Source organism: Haemaphysalis longicornis, unplaced genomic scaffold (genome assembly GCF_048455015.1).
Source record: "Haemaphysalis longicornis isolate Haplotype H1 unplaced genomic scaffold, Haemaphysalis longicornis Haplotype H1 scaffold_5, whole genome shotgun sequence".
Lineage (NCBI taxonomy): Eukaryota > Metazoa > Arthropoda > Arachnida > Ixodida > Ixodidae > Haemaphysalis > Haemaphysalis longicornis.
Window position 1 is genome coordinate 208,003,485 of NW_027526385.1, and position 6,000 is coordinate 208,009,484.

The following is a 6,000-nucleotide window of genomic DNA, read 5'->3' on the forward strand; positions in this document are numbered from 1 at the left end:
AGCTCTTGTAACCGCCGTACACTCATTTCTGTATACTCACCTTTCCTAGTGTCTATAACCATTTCCCTAGATGTTGGTTTGTTTAAAGTATCTCAAATTTGTATGGCACTCACACCCACCACTCAACACCACGTTTGTGTTTCCAAGGTGCTTTTGGTGTATTGTTCCACAAATTGTTCACTAGATTTGAACTATTTAGTTCCGTAAATTTGCTTTGTTTTTGTAACCACCATTCAATCATTTTTTTTGTTTCCACACTGTTTTTTTTCCACACTGATGTTTTTCACCCATTTCACTTAATGTGAGATACTTCAAGTTGCATAACTATCTTGTGCTTGTACGCTGGGTTTACATGTTTGCTTTTTTTCTACTTGTGTCAACCTTTTTGCTGTGTTTGACTTATTTAATTTGTCATGAATATTTTTACTATTCTTGCAAACATACAATGTGTACCCTGTGGGCCAGGGCAAATAGGAATCAAAATAAAGTGGTTGTGTTGCGAAAGCATAGTACATAACTTTGTGAAGTCAACATAAACTGTGTTACTGAACTCTTGTGTTTTATGTGTGCATTGAAAGCTTTCTTACTACCCAGCTGCACTTACTTACATCTAGGTTGGCAAGACTGTCATTTTATAGTTTAATTTTTGAATTGTTTCCCTGATAGTTTATTTGCAGAAGGCCTGTACAGCCATGCTGGTGGTACAATTCGATGACGCTACAGTTGTTGCCTTAGTGTCAAGGTCACTTGTGCTGATCAGGACTGGTTTGCTGTTACTTACTGCCACTTGTTTTCGATGCGACATTTCTTGTTTAGAGCAGTGCTTCATGTGCTTCTGCAAGAGTGTGTGGTCAGCTTGTTACTTCACATATAAGACTTCATGCAGTATGCAGCACTTCAAAAGTGGAAACATTATTCTAGAAATCAGGTGACAAGTAACAGCAAACAGTGCTGAATAGCTAGTAATACATGTATTTGAAATATTTTTGCCTACAACACGTAGGTAGCCTTGAAAAGGGGGCTGGCCAAACATCCAGATAATGTATAAAGAATGTAAATTTCCATTATACAGGTTCATCTCTACAATATCATACTAACGTATGAATATAACAAACTAATGCTTGTGCCGAAGACAGAAAAATAATGTAGAACAGACGTCTATAAACGTCTTGCATGCGTACCACTACAATATCCATACGACGTACCAGTAAGATAACGTCCCGCAAACAGCGTATAAAAGTACCATGAGACGTCTACAGTACGTGATCCTTCGTGTTATTTGGATGGGTTTTTTGCAGTTGTGGGGACGTTGATTATATGTAACTCTGACCCCAACAGTACGTCTCCTGGACATCTGCAATGTCTATTGCTGACGTCTCCGGGATATCTGCACGACGTAACGTGGTTTGCTGGGATGTGTAAACAGAGAACTGTGCTCTTGAGACGACATGTCCTGCAGAGAGGGTTTAAGGTAAATATTTTAGTACGCCAACAAATAGTCAAGTGCGATGGCGCCACCTTTATTTTAGGTGAAGTGTCTGGATCGACATCACTTTGAAGGACGGCCTGATGTTGCGTGGTTACTAAATGCTCGCACGGTTCATCAGCCTCTCGAGCCTCTTCAAAAGGCCGCTGGAACGGGTGTACACGGGAGCTCGATAGTGAGACAGCTTTGTCTCGATCATAAGATTGAGGTGGCGTATCATTTCCCGCAATCATTAGATTGACGTGCCGCATTTCGCGGCAAGCTGTACACGAAAAAGCGATGTTCCTTTTTCAATTTGTCCTCAAGTCTCACTCAACTGGGACATATTTTTAGGGATTCTATCTCTAGAGCTGGTTCCTCGCGAAACCTTCTATACCCCGCGACCACCCACTTTGTTAGCTCTTTATCGCTCAAGCCCAACCGCTCCCAAAGTTCTATTACTATTAACTCTTTTGTGTCCATCGTTTTGATGATGATGACTTCCGATTTAATGGCGCAAGGCCGACATAGGCATAGAGCGCCATGACAATGGTGGTCGAGATGACAAAGATTTGAAATAAAAGTACTAGTTTAAACATGTACTCAGAGAATTTGTGTATAGGGCTGCATTAAACATAATCGTAAACAAAGGGAATTGCTGTATAGGGTCATGTTAAAACATAGCTAGTCCAGACACCTAAGCGTGGAGCCTCTGGTTCCGCCATTGTTTCGCAATGCGTTCTGGGAACAGGTGAGGTTATGGATACTAAGATATTTGTTTATAACATTTGTCTCTGCAAGGTAGCTCAAACACTTTTTAGGAGAACATTTATTTATTCGTTCTTTTCTTTTACCCTCACGGCACGCAAGCATTGTAGAGGGGAGGGGCTCACTAAAAACTGCAAAAAGATGTCATAAGCACGCGAAAATTGTTTGCCATTTTACAAAAAAATATACAATAATGTTAAAAAAACGTAAAGCACATACACTAAACGCAGCCACAAACGCAATCACACTCGGAGCTGGAAAAAAGTAAATGGTAAACACAAACCATTCGCCTTGAAAGAACACAGAAACGATCTGAGAAAATAGCAGGATGGTCTGCGAGAAAACATGAAAGGTGCAAGAAAATGTTATATTTGTCAATTTTATAAAGGTGACATTTCCTTTCAATGTGGCACATCTTACAATAAATGAGCACATAAAGTACAGACAGCAGCCGCCACATTGATGACACCATGGCTGGTTTGTGTCGGTGAACACGGGTAATGTGTATCTGTGACAGATGCTTACATCGCTTCATTGATCTAGCATATTTCTCACCAGAAGGTTTCTGGTTTTTAGGTTTGATGACATGTATTTTATTACTGATTTCTTTGTCCCACTATTGTTTCCACTGGTCTCGCGGCTTCTTCCTCATACAGGGTATGAGGTCTCGACATGAGACCAGCTTAATCTATACTACCACGAAGGGCAGTAGCTGTAGCACTTTGGTCGTCGGCTTCATTTCCAGCAATTCCATTATTGCCCAAAAACCAGCACCATGTGGCAGCACGCTTGAGACTATGAGCGGAGTACAGAGCTCTAACAACAGCAATAAAAGAAAGTTTTTACTTGCAATCACAGACGAAAGCTATACAACAACCCTCAGGGATTCTGTGTATATAATGGAGCTCTTAATTTTGTTTTGGAGAATGTGGTACAATGCTAGTGGGATACCATAAGCTTTTGCAGTAAATATACCAGTGTCCCTGTTCATTGTCTTGGACAAAGTTAATAGGGAGCCATTTGCATCACGGGATATAGCTGCATAAGTCGCCCTTTCTTAAATTGCGATAGTATGCCCGTTGGCACAAATACTATGCTACAAGTATTAGAGGCCTTCATTTGGAGTTCAGCTGCCTTGTATTTGTCCCTGAGTGATTGAACGTGATGAGTAATAACAAAGTTCGGCACTATTTTCTTTTTTTTCTCTGGAAGGCATGCCACCTCGAGTTTGGGCAATTGTCCCATGGAGCAGCCGACTTATAAATTCAGGTGCAGTGAACATCACCAACAGGAACTTGGAGGTCCTTTGAGAGGCGTGCCACTGCCAAAGGCAATGGTGGTGCTATCTATCATGCATGTTCAAAAGGTTTGTTATTAGTGTTAGTGTTCATAAGGGCGTTGCTTCACAGAAGTAATCTTTGCAGCAAATATCAGACCTGTGTAAAAGCGGTGGTACTCAAAGGAAGCCTGATGGGATTTATCAACAAGGGATGCAACAGAGCGCGTTGTATATGTACCTGGGCCAAGCTAAGCCGCAAGTTTTATACTGGGTACAATACTTTCAGTGCTGTTTTGGTTGCAAGTGATATACAATAGATCCATAGTGAGTTCTTGACCTTACTAGGCTATTTAGAATTGCCAGCAGACGCTTTGCGTCCGTTACCCATGACTCATGAGATAGTACATTTAAAACGTTCGTCGTTTTCAGGCATTTTGTTTTGAACAATTTGATGCATGGTATGAATGTCATTTTGTGCTCAGGTAAAAGACCCAGAAACATGTGTTCATTTTTGCACTGGTATGGGCTCATCTAATTATGTAAAAAAGGAAAGGGATGGACACCACCCTTCGAAAATACCACAACAGCACTTTTATCACGTTAAATGTAAACACGTTCTTGTAAGCCCATGTACCCCGTTTGTTGAAACGTATTTGGATTTAGCGTTCACATACCGATATATAACATCACTCTGGAACATCGAAATTTACACTACTCTAACAGGACATTTTACACGTGAACAAGGACCAATTAGTTTCATGGTGTCATGGGAAAAAACAGAGTACTACCAATCACTAAATATGGATAGTTCATTTTAATAGCTGCGTAGTTGAACTCATCGTAAAGGGTAATTGTCCTCTAGTAAACGGTTGGACGTGATAGTTGACTTGAAAATGTGGCATGTACTACAGCGTGATCGGTGATCTCGGGGAGGGAAATTAAAGATGGGAGGTTTGTGGGATGCTCCGTCTGGACAAGATCAAGGATGTTTGCGAAGCGCTCTAACTAGGGTTAGAAAGGAAACATGCTTGGACAAAACAAAAGTAAAGCATGCATTAGTAAAGTCCCTACCAACATTGTGTTTCTAATGGGATCGTGGGAGGTAGGTCCAGCTGTTTCCAGCAAAGTTGAAGTCACCTTTAAAAAAAGTTAGCAACAACTGAAGCGTCAGCATTGGAAGGACGATAACATCTTCCAATAATAAGGGGGGTATCAGATTTTCAATTGGGGAACATCATTTTTAGGGGAGAGTGAACAAGAATCCTAGTGCAATTTAGGCCTGTGTGTGTGCAAATGAGAATTCCACCACCCCGTTTTTCATGATGACCATGACGAAAAATGGTAAAGCTGAGAAAACAGGGAGCTAATTCAGAATCAGTCGTGGAAGGGTTAAGCATAGTTTTAGTTAAAAGAACGAGATTTCATTCCATCATGTCGCTAAGGTTACAAAGCGAATCGCATTTCGGTAAGAGGTCTCGCATGATGTGCACTCAATTTGCATTAGTTCTGGGTTTGATTTATATTGCGCAGAGGCGGAAAAAGATAGCTAGGGGGGCGTGGAATTACGTTTTTTCAAGCATGATCAAAAGTTATTTGGAATATATTTGTCGTAGAGGAAATTGTGTGTTTTCACGACGCTTTAGGAAAATCAAGAAGGTGTTTTCGGGCCTTGCGTTACTCAAATAAATATGTTAACTTATGCTGCAGTTAGTGCCCTTGAATTTTGTGGCTTTGGTCAGCACTTCTTCCCGGTCAAAAAAATAATTGAACTGGACAATGATGGTTCTGTGTTTGTATTGACCAAGATGGCCAATTTGATTTTCCCGTTCAAGATCTCTCTCACTAGTAAAATTCGCGGTATGTACTTCACCAATCAATTGCGCAGTTCTCAGATTGTGCCAACGTTTCATCAGAAGCATCTTCAAAGCAATAAAACACGAATTTACACAGTCGTTGCTGGTCCTCAAAGCAACCCATCCGAGCAACCAGTTGAGCAATGTTGCCGCAGTTCTGTTCGGCTACAGACTGTAAATCAACTTTCTCCTTAACGGTGGCATTGGTGAGAAGCCTTTGTTCAAAGTTCTGATCATTTTTTATTAGACTAGAAGAAATTGTTGACGTCTGATCGGGCTTGATAGCACCTAGCACGGACATTATATCGTCAGACATTTGAGCAGCACCAGAGAGAGTTACAGTACCGGGGTTTCCCCAATATAGCCAGACAACAGCAAAAGCGCTCGTAACACTTCACGGCATCTGACAGCAATTTAACGCTACAGCCAGGAATTGGCTGCACAAGCAACGCAATGTATTTGGTACGTTTCGCGGCTTGACACGCAAGCGTTGCGTTTGAGGACGGGATATGATTGCTGTGCTGTCGAGCCAACTGAAGAGCCCAATAAAGATCTCGCATTTCTGGGTATGCGCTGCTAATGACCCAAACATTTACGACTTGGTTTTTAAGAAAATTTAGACGATTGTTTGTGTA